This window comes from Ursus maritimus, unplaced genomic scaffold (genome assembly GCF_017311325.1).
Source record: "Ursus maritimus isolate PB19 unplaced genomic scaffold, ASM1731132v1 scaffold_28, whole genome shotgun sequence".
NCBI lineage: Eukaryota > Metazoa > Chordata > Mammalia > Carnivora > Ursidae > Ursus > Ursus maritimus.
Genome location: NW_024425341.1, coordinates 34,174,691 through 34,195,109, shown reverse-complemented (window position 1 = coordinate 34,195,109; position 20,419 = coordinate 34,174,691). Strand labels below are relative to the sequence as shown.

At 44.7% G+C, this 20,419-nt stretch overlaps 1 long non-coding RNA gene across 1 annotated transcript; it reads right to left on the bottom strand.

The window, feature by feature from the left end:
- Window positions 1-9,582: 9,582 nt before the first annotated feature.
- Window positions 9,583-13,679, bottom strand: LOC121105653. The gene is made up of 3 exons (XR_005838276.1): window positions 13,542-13,679; window positions 13,115-13,435; window positions 9,583-13,027 (listed from the first exon to the last, which is right to left on the bottom strand). It is a non-coding gene; the product is annotated as an uncharacterized LOC121105653 (long non-coding RNA).
- Between the last annotated feature and the right edge of the window lie 6,740 nt (window positions 13,680-20,419).

Here is a 20,419-nt window from a genome sequence, read left to right as displayed (position 1 = left end):
TAGCCATACAAGCACAAAAACTTTCTTCTCTTTCCAATTGTTCCCTCTCCCGTGGTATCAGTCCCTGTAGTTGAGTCTAGTGAGCATTCTCTCCTATTCTAAGGGCTACAGATCCGCCAATTCTGTGACTTCTCAGTTATGACTCCAGTGTCCTACCTTTTTGTGTTAAGGAAGTTTGAACTTCTTCATTTGTATTGTGGCTTGAATTAACATGGCTGGGGCCAGAATCCAACAGACCCCATGAGCCAACTCTAGACAAGGAGGAAAAAAGGTGGTGCTTGCATGCAGTGCCAGCTCTGGGGGGCTCAGCACTCACCCTGCTCCTGTCTCCAGGAACTCTCCAGTCCTGGAGAGTTTCAGCAGAAGGAACCCTCCTGAATCTAAGGAATAAAGTCAGCTGCCTGGATTTTTCTTCTTTTAAGCAGATTCAATCCCCAAATACTATTGCACTTTTAAATTCTGCTTATTTTGAAAAAAAAAAAAAACCTTTTTTTTTTTTTTTGAAAATTCTTTCTTATATAAAGACCTTAGCCCTTAAAAGGAAATTTTTAAAAAGGAAACATGGCCTCTCAGGAATCTAAATCTCAACGTGTGATCTAAATGAACAATTTTCTAAAACTCTAGGTGTAAGTAGGAAGAGGAGAAGTGTTCTGAAAATCATTGCCCACTGTTGAGATCACGTATAACATCCACGTATGTTGATACCACTTATGCTTCTTGAAATTATTCCAGGGGGCAAGACTGGCCTCTTTCTCTGAACTTACGTGGAACTTGCCAATTTGATTTAATTTTAATCTAGAATTTAAATTTTTGTTTGGAAAATTTTATCCTTTATTGCACCAATACCAGCAGGGAAGTTGAGCTAACACAGTGTAAGGGGTTAGCTCAACACCTATTATTCATTCAAAATACATAATCAAAAATCTAAGGTTTGGTTAAATGCCTTGTAACCCCAAAATATTTGAATTTCAATTTATAAAATTATTAAATTCAGAGAAACATATTGCAGTTTTCTGTTTTCCCAGTTGTAAGATAAGAAAAATATTATTGTCTGCTGTTACCACTGCCTAAGAACCTGAACAGAATTTTGCAGGTACAACTAGCTAATAACTGCTATTTTGATTTATACCACCGTAGCAAATTTATGCCAGATTTTCCAGTATCAAAGCAGGGGTATAGTCATTTTTTAAAGATGACCATTATGCAAGTGCAAACTTAAACAATTCTGCTTATTAGGTTTGCAACCTGAGACATCCCCTTAAAACAAATACAAGCATCCAAAGAATGTATGCATGTGAGGGAGGGAGACTGTGTGTGAGTATGATACATATACATGTATCACTTTTTCTCACAGGTGCTGCCTCGTGTTCTTCCATAAGCATGACAATATTTACTTTATAGCAAACCTCACTCTATACAGGAAATATGTTAAAATAATTTTTCATCTAAGTGAACAAGCCAAAAATTTTTCTGCCACGGCAGCTACAGTTTGATTTTTAAAAAATGATTATCATTAAATTAAGAAGTTCTTGGTCTCGGTTAATTATTAAGAATTTTGATGCCCAAAAGATGTAGAGGTCCCCATAAATCTCATTTAAATGACATCTCATGAACTATCTCTTCTTACTTTTGCTGTTGATTGGTGCTTTCTGAGACATTTAATTGAATTCTAAGTAGGGTTGCCAAATAAAATACAGGACATCCAGTTACATGTGAATTTCAAATAAATAATGAAAATGTTTTCAGTAGAACTATGTCGCAAATACTGCGTAACATATACTTACCCTAAATTTGTTTTTATAGTTTACCTGAAATTCAAATTTAACTTGCCATCCTATATTACCAAAAACCTTATTAAGCTTTATTAAGATATTCATGTATCATAAAACTCTACCACTTTAAGTATATAAGGCAATGAATTTTAGTATATTCACAGAGTTGTGCAGCCATTATCACAATCTGATTTTAAAACATGGTATCACCCCAAAAAGAAACCCTGTAGCCATTATCAGTCACTCCCCATCCCTGGGGCCCCCTTATTCTGCAGCCTTAGGCAACCATGAATTTACTTGCCGTCTTTATAGATTTGCGCATTCTGGACATTTGACCTATGTGGACTCACACAATATGTGGTCTTCCGTGACTAGCTTCTTTCACTTAGCCTGATTTCAAGGTCCATCCACGTTGTAGCATATTATCAATGCATCTGTATTTTTATTTCTTAATCTGGCAGTTAATCATAAGGTAATATGGAATAAAACCGTTCTGCCTAGGACAAGGTGAAAGGCTGCTCTTTACTACCACACTCCGATCCAAACTGATCCCTTGGAGCTACTCTATCAAATTCTCACATCGCCCTTGAACTCCCGGAATTTGCCATTCTGGATTTGGAGACCTGGGGTCAGAAAGAACTAGGTTCAAGGTAACAGGATTGGGGCAGTTAGTGGAGAAGTTGCCAGGGGTCTGAGGTACAGGGTGGAGAAGAAGCTTATGGGCTCTAGTTGGTGGTAAAAAGGGCCCGAGTTGGTCATCACACAAGCACAAGGGGGTCAGAGCTGGGTGCCTGCCTTCCACACCTCTGGGCCTCTGATGATGCCTCTGCCCTTCTTTCTTTTTAGCTCCCCCTTGATGATGGCTATCACCAGATTTTCCCTCTGTGAGATTTGAGAGGAAGGGTAAATAACACAAGGGACTTAACCCACAAGCTGAAGGTTGGGCTAGCCCTGCCAGGGACAGTGAGTGGTCTTGGGGTAGGAGGAGGGATATGATTTAAAAACAGTCCTACTGTACAAGCCTGAAGGGCCCAATTTCCCATCTGCCAACATTGCTCTCCCCGCCCCCCCACCTCCCGGATTCCAGTCCCAGTCCACCCCAGCCCTGATTTCTACCACCACCTATGACAGCTACCGGCAAGCATGTGGTGATTTAAGACACATGACCCTGCCTTTGACCCTGCCTTTGACCCTGCTCGTCCATTGCGTTCATGGCCGGAGAACTCTGGTCTATTGGGCGGTAAACCGCTGCTCCAAGATTTTCCTATTAGGACTATGGAGGAGGAAGCATTAAAAGTTCACCAAACAGCTTAGCCAGATGACTATTTTGTTCTTTCTTTGTGCAGCATGACTCTTTGGCTTCCTCAGAATTAGAGAATTGTATTTTCTTCGTTTAGACAGGTCTCCGGAGAAGTTACATGACTGCTCCTGAGGGCGAGTGAGAGGACCTCGTCTCCTCCGGGATTCGAGCAGCAAGCTCAACCCCCTCACCCCCCCACCCGCCTCTCTGCCTTGCGTGACAGGATGCTCTGTGCATGCCTGATGGAATCCAGGACACCATCCCACACCCTCCCCTTGTAAAATATGTATTTCAAACCTGATGTATCTTTCAGCTGAAGCCTTCATCAAAGCCGTAGCCAGCATCAAGAACTCCCCCCGAGGGCCTCACTCGAACACTTCTCTCTCCCACAGAGAAAGGAACCTGCTCTCACCCCACAGTGCATGCTCAGCTGGCAGAGTGAATTTTTATCGCATTAAAAGAGAAAAAAAAAACACCACTAACCATCATTCTCCAGAAACTCCTGCAAAAAGGTCAGCTTTAATGCAATGCTTCTCCAATGCATGTCAAGGAATCCAGGCTTTGGCTAACTTATTCCCAAACTTCAGTTTCTTAAGGTGTTTTTTGTTTTTGTTTTTTTTTAAGTTCCCAATCCACTTCAGATTCCAAATATTTATGGTCCCCTGAGAGCAGGCTGTCATACTTTGCAGCATGGCAGCCCCGAGGCAGCATTCTTGCCTGTCAGGACTCTAGAGGGAAATGAAAGAATGATAAATAGAAGCCACTGTGGGTGAGTTTGGTCTAAAGGAAGTGATGTCCTGTGCTGCGGGAAAGCGATCTGTGAGCCCTGCTGCTGCTCGGGGGCACATAACCCCAGGAGCCTGGAGCCTTCCGAAAGCAATGCTAGCCAGTCCTCGGCTCTCCCCAGGCAGAGTGCTCCTCAGCTTACCTCTCACCCCTGACCAGCTCAGTGGAGAAAAGACTAGCATTTCACAAATTGGATTTCATCATGTTCACTAATTAACAACAGCAAAACGTGATACGACTAAGTGCATAGTGCATGTGTAAAAACGAAATAAAACAATGTTACAAGTGAGAAATGTATAAGAAACAAAACACAGAGCTACCAAACGATCCAAGAGATTCACTTTCTAGCCCTGGGCCCAGTAACTTCTGAACATATCTCCCTCAAGAGAGCTCTTGTGAGGCACGGATTACAGTTATTTTATCAATCTGTCCATCAAGCATTGCGTATTGAACATGCCTGCAGGATGTAAGGCGTGATGAAATCGTTCCCTAAACTAAAAGGACCGGATGCATATCTTGCAACTGCACAAGATTCGCTCATTTTCTCAAAATAAAAATTCTAATTGAAAAAAAAACTACTGAATTTCAAGATTTTAAAGAGACTTGTGCCTTCGTAAATAGAGTAAACTCTCCTAGCAGAAATTCCCCAGGAAGACAATGGCTTGCCAATGTCTCCTATTTGGTATAAGGCTATGTCCTAGGTGGCTCAATAAACCAAAGAGAGAAGATCATCTCAGTTGTGTATCATTTACTGGGCAGGTCTTTTGGGGGAATAAACCTTTGATGTGGAGGAATTGGGAGGACTCCCCCACAGCACGCCAGTGCAACGTTATACTTCTTTTGTATCTGCGTGTGTATATATGTACACATGTATATATATACACCTGCCACACCCACACACATATATGCATAAACATACATCTTTTGTCCAGCTCTTTACTAAAATTAATCCATAGAGTTCTCTTAGCTTGAAATTCCAGGATTCTGTGTTGCTTTAGTCAGTATCTAGCTGAACCCTGAGGAAACAGAACCCAGGACTGGACTATGCTTTTAGAAATGGGACGTTCTGGAGCATAGGGTGCTGCCTAAGGGAGCGAGCTCCAGTGGGGGGCCTGGGGCAGAGAAGAGACTATCAGACAGGCAGAGGAATCAGACAGAAGCTGCAGAGGGAGCAAAGTCAAACTCGGCCATGTTTTACCCAGAGCCAGCCTTATACCTGCAAAACCCGATTTAATGGCAAAGCATCTAAAAATATGCTCATTGAAAACAGTCTACTGACCCTCTTCTCAGAAGAAATGATTGCAGGACACCAGGGGGTCAGTATTTGAGCTTTCATTTTAATGCCTAGAAAAATCTGCATTAACACAATTTTCTCCTACCCTGGAGTTAAACTTTTGACTTCTTTGTTGAATCTGGCAGAAAAGGGGCCAGAGGTTAATGGGCTTGGGAATCCAAAGCTCAGTGATACAAGAACTGTACATTCCATTATCACCTGAGCTCCTACACATTATCAGACTGAGTAAATACAGTCACGTCCCAGTCATGGACAATCCGACTATGTAGCAAATGCATCAGTGGGAGCCAGGAAAGCAGAAGAGGGCCTCGTGATGGGGTGGAAATTACAGGCTTCAGAAAACAATGCCTGGGGTAGAGAGAGAAGGACAAACAGAAGGATGGACAGACAGAGCACTGTGCAGCCATTCCTATTAACTGGCAAAGCAGGCAGCCCACATTTTGTACAGTATATTGGAGGGAAGCAAAGTCTTCTAAAGAAATCAATTAATGAAACTTGCATGCTTCCAGCCTTTGCTTTGAACAAGTGCACTGAGCCATGATTAGTGATGCAAGCCTTGTGGGGGCGGGGGAAGAAGGGACTCAACACAGAAAGGAAGAGCCAGACACAGGGACGATGCAAAGAGGACAGGTGATCTGGATGGCTGGGACAGGGTCTCTGTCCTTGGCTGTGAGGCCAAAATGTTATCAGCTGACCTCTAATTACAAGGAAGAGGAAATGTGGGGCGCCTGGGTGGCACAGCAGTTAAGCGTCTGCCTTCAGCTCAGGGCGTGATCCCGGCGTTCTGGGATCGAGCCCCACATCAGGCTCCTCCGCTGTGAGCCTGCTTCTTCCTCTCCCACTCCCCCTGCTTGTGTTCCCTCTCTCGCTGGCTGTCTCTGTTGAATAAATAAAATCTTTAAAAAAAAAAAAAAACAAGGAAGAGGAAATCAATATCAACAGCTAGAACTGTTTACATTCCTGTCTACACGAGCTATCATATTGTGTCATTGAGGTCAAGCTTTCTCGACAAGTTCCAAGTGAGGAAACCTCTAGAATTCTGGCTTATTTCTGTGTGTGCTGCATGTGACATTTGCATTCGATATACTTTATTCTATTCAAGGGAAGCTCCTTAGGCCTGTGATTAAGACTATTTAAGGCTAAATTGGACAGTTACAGCAAACTTGGAGTTGTGGCTTTCTAACTCACAGAAATTAGAAATGTCAGAGGATCTATTTACCCAAACACAAATGCTAACATCAGCAAGAAGTGGCAGGTAGTAAGTATAGGAGGAAAGAAAAAAGGCAAACGCTCTAGTGCCGACCCAAGTACCAGAGAACACAGCCGACTTCAAACCTCATCACAGACCCCTGGGACACACATTTGAAATCTGGGGTGGGGGGAGCAAGCACAACTGGAATCTGTACATTTGATTTAAAATGTTGAAAAGTAAGCAAAGGGAGTTTTAAAATATTTTGTCCGAAGGGGTTAAAGAAAAATAGAAACTCGGGTATCTCCAGCAAGTTGTCAAGAGATGTAGACGGTTGAGGTCTGTACTGGGTTGAATAGTGTCTCCCCCAAAATCCTTGTCCACCCAGAATCTGGAAACATGACCTTATTCTGAAATAGCGTATTTGCTATTTGGTGAGTGGTAAATGAATCACGGTTGGCTTTGAACTAATCACTGAAGTTGGACGATGGGCACGAAGGCATGGCAGTGTATATTTTTAATTTTTGGTAAAATATTTTTAGTGTAAAAAAAGGCAGCTAAACTCTTAGTGATTTCTATAAACTGTAAAATAATCACAATTAATTTCTCTTCTATTTTTACCTTTTGCTGCCTGTTGTCCCTGGGGCGGGGGGTGGAGGGAACAGGCCTCATCGAAAGAGATTACTTTATTACCCCTCATTCTACTCTGCCTGGGATGAATATGCTGGGGTAACACTGGTCACAGTTCTGTAGAGTGTGCTACCTAGAAGGAGTTTAACCTCCGCCAGGAGACGGTCAGGAATTGACTTGCTTTTTTCTATTTGTAACATGATTTGGCAGAGGTCCTGGACTTTAACACGGTTTAATGTTTAAGGGCACTCGACTCGGCCAATGCTAAGAAAACCATTTGGCCAATGAGTAGTGGATCCCATCTTCTGCACAACCTTGCACTGCACTCCATTCAATGCAAGGGGCATGGCAGAAATGAATGCCTCCAAACTGTGTGTGAGAGGGAGGGGCTCCCTTCCTGTTTAGATACTCCGTGATTGACCGCGGTCTGGTCATTCATCTCTGAGTCAAGCACAAATCCCATGGGAACAAACAGGTAGGAACCTGGTGGAGCAAGCTGGTAGGAGAAGCCCAAGAAACACCCACTCTTTACTTCCCTGGAAGTTGATAGGGTAGTGCAGCTACTGAAGTTTTCCTTCCCACCCCCTTGGGAAGACAACAAAGTACGGAATCTGCTCGATATTTCTGGTCATCTCCGCCTCGAGTCCCATCTGCCTGTGAATGGAGATTCTCCTTGTACTCTGAGTTGTTCATGCGTTCATTTAACAGATATTTACAGAACAGTAACTCTGTGTCATGCGCTCTTTCAGACCAGTCCAGGTACATGGGTGAAAAAATACACCAAGATGCCTGCCCTCATGGGTCTTCTAGGAATGCAGATAATCAACTATCCACAAAATCAAGAAGTAAATTATACAGTATTTTAGAAGGTAATAAATGCTCTAGAGAAAGAAATAGAGCAGGTTAAGCGATTGAGGGGCTAGTGGGGCTGTAGTTTTAAGCAAGAGGTGGGGCTCACTGAGAAAGCAACATTTAAGCAGAGTTGGGGTAGAAGAGGAGGTGGGATTTGAGCTAGTTGGAGAGACAGGGTTCCAGGCACAGAGAAGAGGAGAGACGAGCTCATTCCAATATTCTGCAGCAAGCAGCAGCACACGGCAGGTTCAAGGAATGTCAAGATAGCATGGGGAGCAGGGTGAACAGGGGCTTGAGTAGTACGAGAGGAGATCAGTAGTAAGCAATGTCTGATCTTAAGGAACCTTCCAGGTCATTGTGTGCACTTGACTTTTCCTCTGAGTGAAAGAGGAACCACTGGGGAGATGGAGCAAAACAGTGACAAGATCTGAGAGCTTTTCCAGGCTTGTTCTGGCTGTTGTGTTGATTCTAGACCATGGCGGCGTGAAGATAAGCAGCAGGTGTTGTGATGGTCCCAGTGGCTGGAGAGAGTAGTAGCAGTGGGATGGTGAGAAGGGATCAGATTCTGGGTAGAACTGAGGTGACCTGCCCAAGATCACACAGCTAGTAGGTGGCAGAGCCAGGTGAGAACCCATTTTTCACACATTACGATCGATCTCCTGCTTACTGCACCTCGGTTCTCTTGGTGTCCTATTGCCATCTACGAATGCAGGTTTTTGCGTGGGAGTGTAGGTTGTCTTGGAACTATCAGTGCATTTTAGTATCTATCTTGCTGCCTACTTGGAAACGTTTTGGGGCAAGAAGGTGGTATGTCAGCTGTTTGCCCTTTGCCAGCTCCTTGTCTTGTGATTTCTAGAGGATTGTTAAAAACCTTTAGGGCATGCTCTGCTTTGCAAAGGAACACCTAGTAACAGGATACCAATATGCCAACTGGAAGCACCGTGGGGATTCCAGATGGCGAGATTCTGCCCTGCTGAAGATAAACTTCTGCTCCCGCCCCACGGCTGCTCAAGGAACAGGGAGATGAGCCACCACTGTAGTGACAACCATGATGCTTTTCTCTTACCCAGAACGTTTCCGAGGATTTGGTGACTCTGATCTGTTGCTTGGCAACATTCGCACTGAGTCAGTTCTCTTCCAATTTCCAAACCTATCTGGCCAGGGAGACTTCTCACAGCAGACACTCTGCCATGTTGCAGCTTTTAGACTGTAAAAGGCAGATCTGGATTTAGATCTCTGTTCCAGCAGGAGCACTAGAACGTAAGTGCCACAAAGGCATGTTTGAGTCACTGATGTGTCTTCAGCATCTAGAACCATCCTTGACACATTAGAAGGGACTGGCAAATATTTACTGCATATATATGGGTAAACTATAGATTTTCTCTTTGGAAATTTTTATAGCCCAGTCCTTTGGATTTCTTTTTCCTGTTCTTTCTTCTTTCTTGTCCTTTCTCCTTCCCCTCGTCCTCCTCCTCCTTCTTCTTCTTTCTCATTTTTACACGTATACTTGAGAACTCCTCCCTCATCCTACCCCTGCCCACTTGTCATTTGCCTACTACCGTTCTAGTCATTCATTAAAAAATTGGCCCCTCTCAATGACAACTGAAACCACAAGCCACAACCAGGTATGATCCCTGGAAGCTTCACAATAAAGTCTTGAAGCATTTAGGAGGAGACACCAAAACCCCAACGATTCCAACTGTGCCCTTTTCATTTCCAGCTCCATATAAATTTGAGATTGACTAGAACGTATGGTCATGTGCATGAGTGATACCAGTGGTTTTTGTCAACACATGAGAATGAAGAGTCTTCTCAGGCACTGCAGGCACCACAGGCCACAGGCCGAGTGACTCTCTTTCCCTTTACAGCAATTCTGTCTCTCACCAAGTTGTGTTTCTATGTCCCATGCCCCAGTGAAAACTCTAGGCGGTGTTTTCTCACTCAGTTGAGCAATCTATATTGAACTGTACATACATTCTCTAAAAATGCTTAAGTTGAGTAGTAGGTTGTCAAAGTCTAGGACAGCATTCAGATCTCTGACCTCTCAGGGACTAAAGGTCCAAATATTTGCCTGAACAGCTTCACTAGTCATCCTCACATGAAAAAACCTCTCTCTCCAGCTTCTCCATGTCCGTCAGGGGTACTGCGCTGTCGTGGACACGCGAGGTCCAAACTAGGAAGCAGGGCAGTGGTGTTTCCTCCATGTTGTAACTCAGGAATACCAGAAAGCTGTCTTCCCTTTCCCTCGTCCTCTCCATACAGATTCCTCCTGTTCACTGACGCCTGAAATTTCATAATTTATTGTTTGGCTTCAATCCAGGAGACGGGAAAAGATGTAAATTTCTTTCCCAGCGCTGACTGTGTGCCAGGTACGATCTTATTTATTCTCCATATCAATCTTATGCCTCAGACCCTTTTATATACGAGGGAACTGAAGTGCAGAGACGCAGAGTGATTTTTTTCAGGGTCACAAAGCAGGTAAATAGAAGAGATTATTGCTGAACCCAAGCTGGGTTGACTCCAGATTCTGATTTACTTACTACCCTAGGCTAATATCTATGTGAGCCTAGCACTGTATTAAATATTTGTCTTATTAGATATATATTGTCAGAGTCAGTAAGTTTAGCAGGGTAGTACCTGACGAAGAGGCCCCACCCGTGCCTCCTTACAGAATAAACCAACCCCTCACCCAACCCCAGTGGTCCTCAATCAATGACTGATGGAAGTGGTGTACGAAGCCCAAAGCTCCCTTGCCCCTAAGGTGGGATAACCCTAACTGACTCCCAGAACTCCCCACTGGCATTAAGCTCCAGATGTCCACAAAGAAATGTGCTTTATAATACACCTTGTATTGGCTGCCATTCTGTTCCTTTCTCAGTTCCCAACTTACCCATAGATGTTTCCTGGGATCCTTTCCAAAATAAACTCCTTGCACTTGAATACTTTTCTCAGGGTTCTCGGGGTCTGCCCCTTTGGTACCAAACTAAGGTAATCAGTAACTGTCCTAAATATAGATTTTCAGGGGAAGAATCAGCAGACTCTGAGATCATCAAACATTGGAGGGAACAGAAGAACCCATCAGCTCTCATTTGCTCCCGAATAGTCTTAACTAAGTCAGTCATTTATTCCTTATCTCATTAGCTACAGCCAGGGAGATGAAGTCATGTATTTGTCTATGAACAAATATTATTCCAGATTTAGCAAAGAGGGATAAAGCAGTGGACAAAATGCCCTGCCCTTAAGGAGGTTATAGTCTAGTGGCTGCAAGAAGATTTTTAAAAAGAACCAACTAGGTCCCCTGGAATTAAATAATACATATCTCAAGTATCTTTCGATGTATAGCTTCCCTCTTCTCTTACCACTTACTTTGTTCTTTGAAATTTATTTGTCGGAGGAGCTTTTGTCCCCCCAAATTACCCATAGCCTGGATTTTGCTGCTTAGGTCCTTATAGTGCCACTTAATACTTCACTGTATTTTCTGAAAATTGGTAGTTACATCTAGAAGCATGATCAGAATCAGGTTCAAGTTTTGGGCAACATGATTTCATAGGATTGTGTTATTTCTGTCAGAAGGCATATAGTGTCAGGTTGTTTCTTTTTTTGTGATATCACAAGTTATCAATAGTCATTACCAAGAGTCATTATTAGCTGGAATACTCCCATAAAGAAAAATTATTCCATCAGCTATTTGGTTACCCTAAAGTACAATTCATTTAGGAATAGCAAAATACACGATCTTTTTTCTTTGTCGGTTTTGAAAATAAGACGGTTCTTTAACATCTTCCAACATGGCCTCAGAAGTTTATTTGCTTCTTTTGAATGCCTGTGAATTTATAGATCCATTGGGAACCTCTTCAGGTTGGCTCCAAGGTCACTCTGGCATGATGCTAGCAATATTTGGTTATTCCCTGGTTTCTGGTATGACAAAATGTTCTGAACCCATTTTTACATTTCTTGTCCTCAGACATGGAATCAGCAATTTCTGCCGGGATTGGCTGCCTTTTCATTCCATTCTTAGCAGGAAATATACATTAAAAAAATTCTGTCTGATCAGTAAATAAATCCTTGTTCAACTCCAACAAGTAATACTAGGTGTTGACCCATCGCTTTCCAGGACGTAAGTTCCTGAAGGCAGCCAGCTGGACTTACTGGGTGCTCTGGTGAGAACTTTCTCCCTCATGACTAAATCGATAAGGCAGCTGACCTCAGTTTTGGATTCTCTCTCTTCTCTGTCCAGTTCAGCCACCGAGAAACGAGTAACTGGTTTTTAACTTTGGTATCCATCCACATAACTGTTCTTAGTAATGTGCAAGGACAGCACAGGTGACCACCTCTGAGCATCTAAGACACCTCCTGGCCATTTATGGTGGTGTCCAACTCCCTCTGGAGCCCTGTACCAGGCACTGGAGAGCAAAGATGTGAAAAATAAGGAGCTCCCATCCAGTCAGGGGACAGAATGCATCCTCTAAAAAAGTCACAAGATGGACAGTATGTACAGGAAATGCTAGAGTATTCTGGAGGGCTATGGAAGGACCCTGATGGCTATGGAGGAAGTAGCAACGCAGCTGAAGGGTTCCTGTGGCAGAGGTGATGCTCTGTCTACCATTTCCACTTCCTGGGCACCCAGGGAGATGGCATTTCCTTGCTTCCTCTGGCCACTGGAATATGTGTGTGAACATTCCAGGTCTGGCTTTTGAGAGGGGAAATAATGATGCCTCAAAAATGTATCTTTGTGTCTTTACCTTGTTGGTCTCCCTCCCTTCATGCTCTGCCCCCACGGAGCCCCTCTAGCCAAGCCTGTGCCTCTGGGCAGGATGCTTCTCAGGTGGGTGTCTGCAGTCATGGCTCACAAGCAGACATAGCTGTGCCTCAGAGTTGAGTAGAATGTTCCTTGTCTCAGACACCTAACAGTTGTTTCACCCAAGGGGAATTTCAGGGTAACATTTAGACATGTAGAACCTTTTACCTTCTCCCAAATCATACTGCCAAAGATCCACATACTACTCCTGTGAGTAGAACTTCTCAAATAGGAAGAGAGAATTCTGCGTGGGGATATAAACTGCTTAATCATATCCTCACCCTAGAATATTATGCAGCCCTCACACACCTTACCTCCAGGGTGACTGTCATGGGTCACTAAGGGGCAAGGTCATGCCCAAAATCCATCCACTGACTCTCTTCCCACTGGTGGCTGTGATACTTTCCTTTTTAAAATATTGATCATTCTCGTTAGGAAAAAAAAATACTGTTTAAAACACTTAAAACAAATTAATAAAATAAATTAAAATCACCTATAATCCAGTAGTCCAAAAATACAGTCTGGTGTGTATACTTCTGGTCATTTCGAAACCTCAAGGTAAGTGTGCGTAGTGTTCGTTTTGTCCTTCCGAACAAGATCGTATCACACATGCTGCTTGGTAACTTGCTCTCTTCCCCAACAATATCGAGCGACCGTCTTCCGATGCTATGAAATATTTCTCTAGGACCGGATCTATGCATGCGGAGTGCAGGTGGTTTCACCAGGAGGCGGGCCCTTCTCACAAAGAAGGGTTTGTCTGTCGAGGCTCCGGCCGCGCTGGGTGGGCGCCCAGGTCAGGGGGAGCTCCGCACCTCTGCCAAACCAAACAGACGGGAAGGATGAAGGAGGCCTGGGGGGCAGCGCTCCGCATCAGCGGCGCGACGCTCTCCCTCGTGGGAGCGGAAATCCCAAGCACCTACCGGACTCTGCCAGGAGGCCCTGCCCCCGGCTTGCTGCGCTCATCCCCTGGCCTCCCTTTCGGGTCCTCGTCGCTGGGCTCAGGAAAGCGGAGTTGCTCCACTTTGCTTCCATCGGGCTTGTGAGGCGGCCGGGGGTGAGGGGGCGTGCGGTGAGGGGCGGGAGTCGGCACCTGGGGCGGGGGTGGGGTGGGGGCAGTCTAAGCCTGACGCGTCCTTTCTCTTTCCGGCCTGGAAAGAAAAGGTTGACTTAATACCGCTTCACCTCCTAGGTGGGCTTTGCAAAATCTTTAGAAGGCATTTTGCGTTGTGCTTCGGAAACGCAGCGGCGTGGCGGGGAGGAGGGGGCTCTCCGGGAAATGCGGCCGTACCGCTTGCTGCCAGTCATTGCACGGTCTTTCGGACGGAGGCGGGCACCGGCGGCTGCAACGCGCGCCTCGCGGCGGCGGAGCAACATAATAGCCACACCTGGACTGCGCGGGGCGGGGGGCGTGCGCGTGCGTGGCGGGGCGTGCGCGTGCGTGGCGGGGGCGTGCGCGTGCGTGGCGGGCGGTGCGTGGCGGGTGGTGCGTGGCGGGGGGCGCGTGCGTGGCGGGGGCGCGTGCGTGGCGGGGGCGCGTGCGTGGCGGGGCGCGTGCGCGGCGGGGGCGCGTGCGCGGCGGGGGCGCGTGCGCGGCGGGGGCGCGTGCGCGGCGGGCGGCGGGAGCGACTGCACCAGCGGCCCTGGGACGTCCTCCACCTGCAGGGAGTGCGCAGCTCGGGTCTGCCAAGCGCACGGAAATCTGCGTTCCTCGCAACTGGGTTCAGATTTTAGAGCAGAAAGGCTCATTGTCCTGAAGTCACCCAGCCTGTCTGACCACTTTGGAAGTTTCTTTATGCTCCGTGGAACTTGGAGTCCGTCGTCCCATGGGTCACAGGATTATTAAAGCACGAGCTTTTACCCGGCGAACCTCTCTGGGAAGGGGCAACCCTGGTTTAATTTTCAGTGAGGCTGGGGAAGCAACGCTTGAAAAGAATGGTTCTGCTGACCCAGCGCGCTCAAACTTTAAGAACCGTAAACATTTCACTATTGGACAGAGGAAGGGGGATTATTCACCTGAAATTAAAATTTTGTAGCCAGAGTGTATCGACACCAAGACTGTCCTCTGACCAAACTATCTTCTGGCTCCTGTGAGCACTCTGGTCGACCAGGCCAGCCCTGGGCTTCTCTCGGACCTTGGAGAATCCTGTTTGAGCAAGAATGCTGTTCAGTTTAGGGGAAATCCTCCACCCTGGTGTCTGGTTCCCCCCGGGTTACCTTCAGCAATTCCGTAGAGTTGTTCTCCAAGGATCCCGCTCACCCTTACTTGTTGGCGATTTTCCATCCACTGACCCCCGCCCTGTGCCTTGCCTGTACATCCCCATTTGTCCTTGCTAGAGTCCAAACTCCTCGAGTCCGACCTCTCTCCCCTACAAAACCCCATTGCAGTAGCCCGGCCTTGAATAAAGCCCGCCTTACTATTTTTCTTTAACAAGTGTTAAATAACTTCGCAGTTTCCGACGGTGTGTGTGTGCGTGTGTGGGTGTGTGTGGTGAAAGATCCATCATGTAATGATTACCTGTTTTTAAACAATTAGTATAAAATACATTTGTTAAACAATTTCACCTTTCCTCCGCGTCAGGCTCATGTGCTAATTTCCCAAGGTAATCATTTAGAACGTCTATAATGCTGATTTTAAGTGTGTGCTTGCAAAGGGTTCTCAGGAATGAATGTCTGATAGCAGTATCAGTTTGAAGCTCTCATTGATTTTATCCGTACAGCTGAAGATTCCTTGTAAACTTCTTCAAAGCAGCAGCTTTAAACAGGTGAACACAGGCACAAATGCCCCTCTGTTGAGACGGAGGGTGCCGGGTCTCCTTTAGAGAAGATAAAAGCTGCTCCTACAAAAATGTCATAAAGCCATCACACCAACCTGACGTTCCTGTCCTCCAGCTTTTCATTTACAAGATTCTTACACAGGAATAGGGGGAAAAGGAGAGGACAAACTAAAACAAAAACCGAAGCTCTTGAATAACATTAGAGATTAGTGAAGAGATGTAATATAATGGAGGCCCTCGTTAGGATGCTGATTAAACTATATATAAACTATCTTGGTCAATCAGGGAAGATTGAATACGTATTGTGTATTAGGCAATCATAGGGAATTTTTGGTAATTTTTTAGATGTAATAACACATCGTGATTTTTTTTTAAAAAGTCCTTTTATTTCTGGGTGAAATTATTTAAGAGAATTAAAAGTACATAGCCAAGTAATGATAGGTATTGAAGTTGAGTACAAGCATGGAAGTGTCTTATAGTCTCTATTTTTGTGGGTGTTTGGAAATTTTCATGATAAAAAAGATGAAATAAACAATGGCAATCAGAAGTGAAGAAAATATTGTAAATGTTGCCTGAGCACATGGGGGTCATGATCACCTCTGATAAACAGGAGCTGTCACAGAGCTCCTGCCATCTTGTATTTAAATAATTCCATATTTCATCTTGTGGAGCTGCTTATTTCCTCCAGTTAAATTTAGCATTTGAGATTCAGTCCTTCGCTGAGACAACGGTTGATGATCACCCAAGATCAGTTTTCAAACAATACAGTTCTTCAATCTGATGAGCATTTTAAAGCTGAAAAGAAGACAAGCTTCATCCCCAAGTCCTCCCATTCCAACAGAAAAAGCCCTGCTCTCCAGGAGCAGTGGTGTGTTTCGTTCCCCTCCCCTCCGATTCTCTTATCACTGAATGTGAACCTCCCGGGTAGGAACAAAATGCTAGCTGACTCAACAACTGACAAGTCTCTGCTAAAAGCACTTGGCATGCCCTGGTGCTGGAAGGAGTGGGTGCCAGCCAGCATACCCTTCGTCACCTGCAAAGCTCTTCCCTGCTTTGTTTCACCAACTTCTATATGTCCTCCAAAACTCACTCTCGTAGCTGTTCAAGGATAATGGAAATGCATTTCCATACAAGAGAAGCACCATCACTTCAGTACAAATACAAAAACAACTCTAATGTTGCTTATGGAGGAGCCCTGGCCTCCCTGCAGCTTCCTCACCTCCGCCCTGTGCTCACCTCCACTGTGGTTCCTTTCTCCCTTGTATTTTTAGTATTTCTTTAATCACGTGCATTTTCAGACATATCCAAAAATAAAATGAAATGGGCCCCCCAGGCACCCCTTTACCCACCTTTAACAATTACCAACACTTTTCAAACCTTATTTCATCCATTTCTCTCTGACCTAGTTTGTTTTTCCTAAACCCCCCCCCTGCTGCCCCGGAACAGTTTAAAACAAACCCCAGACACCCCTCAGCTCACCAGTCTTACACCGACTTCTGCAGTTAGCACCTTGTAGTGTAATTTGTTTGCATGGCATTTTCCTGCATGGTCTGCAGGAATGGGGTGTCCTTTATGGTACAGCAACCAGCACGGAAACGGGCCCATGGTCGGTGGTCAGGAAACACTTGGGATTCAATGTGTGAGTAAGGGCAGCAGTTTTATGGCCATAGACTTAAGAGGATAGGTCTTGGGGCACCTGGGTGGCTCAAGGGGTTAGGCGTCTGCCTTTGGCTCAGGTCATGTCCGGCTCCCTGCTCAGCGGGGAGCCTGCTTCTCCCTCTTCTGCTCCCCCTGCTTATGCTGTCAAATAAAATCTTAAAAAAAGAAAAAAGAACATGTCTTAACTCGCAAAAGGCACAATGTCTCAGTCACCAAAAACACGCTCAAAGACTCATTATTTAGAACCAAGCACCTGCAGCCTTAGAACGGTGGCCGTGGGCAGTGCCTTGACTTGAATCCCAGCTCTGCCCCCACTAGCGATGTCACTGGGTATGACTGTATGTTCCAGAGCTGGCTGCTGTTTCTCCTGCCCCACCATGTTCTTCCCGTTTCCCCATCCGGAGGTGGAGCTGATGTTCCCTCCTCTTGAATCCAGGTGGGCTTGTGGCCACAGTGGAAGCGCTGTTATGTGGTAGGCCAGGCGAGGTCACAAAAGGCAGCGCTGTTTCCACCCTGCTGCCTGGAGCCCTCACACTAGAGCTCAGTGCTGCCTCGAGACAGTCCAGGGCCCCGCAGACTGCGGGCTGTGAGGAGCGCCCAGGCCCCTGGAAAGATCCTGAGACTCCATGAGCACAGACTCCCAGCTAGCCCCTGCCTGCTTCAGCTCCTGGTTCCATTCCCGCCTATCCTTACTCCGGTTATGGTTGGACCACGATCGCCTGAGTGACCCCAAGCCAGAGCTGCACAGCCACGCCCCTCCCGAATCCCTGACCCACTATAACCGTGAAAGATCATGACTGTTATTTTAAACCATTAACTATCGGGGTGATCTGTTCTGACCAGACCACTGGCTCTCTGTGCCTCAGTTTACACATCTTTAATATGTGTCCTACACATTAGGCTATCGGGGGTTATTAAAGCGGTAAGAACATCACTGGTACATGACAGCACTGAATAAATGTTGGCAATCATCATTTGGGAAACACACGTAGTTTAAAAATCTTGCCCAACCTAATGAAGATAATATCTGCAAGATCCCATTTCCCACACATGCTGATAACCTATTGAATAAGGGTTATTACATAAATAAAAAATCAACTTCAAGGTTGCTAGGAGTTAATAATTGGAGAGAAAACAGAATTTAAAAAAAAATGCTTTGACTTCGCTTCTACTTACCTGTCTGGTAAAACATGCTTCAGAAAGCAGACACAGGCATGAGGAAATTGAGTGGAAGAGAAAGTTTCTCACAAGTATGGTCTTTGAAGAAAACCTGAATATAATTAAACGATGAATTTATATTTTATGAAAATATGGGATTTTATACTCATTTAGTGAGTTTTATGGGGCTCAGATGTGTCCCCGAAAATGGCATTGTTTGCTAGAATAAAAGGAAGATATTTTTGGAGCTCACTGAAGGATGGCATGAGTATCGCTTGTTAAAAATGCTTCAAAACAAATCCACATGTATGTAAAAAAAAAGGCATCTGAATACCAGGGTAATAAAATAAAATGTGAGTTTGTTTTCTTATATATCTTAATGCACAGGATCCATGATTTTTAACCTAGCATCCACTCATAACACTTTAGTTAGAGAGGATTTGTGGCATGAGAAAAAGGGGAAGGGAACAGAAGAAAGTGCACATCTCTGTCTGGTTTCACATAGTCATTCAACAATCTCTCATCATTAATGCTGCACATCAATCCTTCTAGAAATGTATAGTCACTACTATTTATTCACTGTACCATTAAGTATTACAACTCATCCCTCAGTATTTTCTATACTAGGAGTTGGGACACTTTAGGCACCTTTTCCGGGGTTTTAGGTCAAGGGGGAGCTTCAGAAAGGTATTTGCTGGGACATGAGCCCTCCCATGAGAAGGGTGAACCTGACTTTTCCACCGAAACACGGGCCCTTACTCATTATAGTGCCAACATGGGAACCACAACTCGGAATTCTTAACAGCTATTATCAGCGACAGTTATCGACTGGAGGGTGTTTTATATTCTGGGCGGAGATACAATATGGGCCATGAAAGAAAGGACTGAATTAAAACAAAAGAATCCTTCAAGTAACATGGAAAACATTTTTTAAAATCCGCTCTAGGAGTTTTGCTCCATAAAACCTTTTAAAGAATTGAAGGATAAGGAACCCTAGACTTGATGAGGAAAACTGAGTTGAAATTGCAAATTTAACTTTAGGACCATAAAATACAAAATTAGGCAAATTAAGAATTTTTTTCTCTCCCGGACATTATCATCCTCATCTTCCTTGTACCACTTGACATTCCAATGATCTCACGTCTGATTATTGAGTGCTTGCCTTCGTGATACAGGAGGTCAAACTTCAGTGTTTCCTTCCCCCAAATTTAAAAATGTATCCCTGAGTAGTGTGTAAGACTGATAGCAATACTGAGAACCAGATGGCATGCAGTAAAGAATGGAAGCTAAGAGACTTTCATGCAGACGATGATGGCGGCTGACGGCCCGGAGGTAGGAAGGGCAAGGCTGTGAGGTCCCCCCTGACACCCGTTAACTTGAGTTCGTCAACAGCTCCTGCAACACGGTGACAGTTGATTTTTTGGACCCAGGGAAGATGATGATTTCATGTACTTTTGAATTAAAAATTTCAATTTAAAAATAAGAAAACAATATATTCGCAGGATTCGTGATATGGGAGAAGTCCCGGTTAGGAAAGGGTTACTCTAGGTCCAACTCTGAGGACAATCGAGGGAAAGCACAGAGCTGTTTATTTGGTGTATTTAGAGTAGCAGAGAGTTACACAGACCACATGGACGTCAGTGCTAATAATCTGAAGGTGTATGACAGTGATTCATTCGTTCTAACACCTACTTCGTGTTTGAGGACGGCAGTGTGAACATGTGAGATCTTTATCACATAAGCCCTGCAGCAGACCGTCTTCACAAACGGACCTGTGAATTTTTCAAGGGGCAGATTATATCCCATTAGTGGGTCATGAAGGCAATTTGGTAGGTTACACCAGGGATGTTTTGTAACAAAACAGAAGATATAAAATATATATATATAAGCATTTCATGACATTTTTCCACAGTTTAAGACATTTACACATAGACACATATGTACACATATATGTACTCATGACATTCTGGTAACACAGACCCTCCAGTAAATGCAGGCATATCCTTTTCAGCCTTCCCATTAATAATAATGATAATAATAATAATAGTAATAATAATACAGATGTCACTGGTTGAGCACTACTCTGGGTCAGCCCCTGTTCCCAAGCTCTTCTCGTGTATTAATTGTCATCATCCTCCTAACAAGGCTAGGAGATGGGTATTACCATCCTCTACATTTTACAGACAAGAACGCTGAGATACACAGAG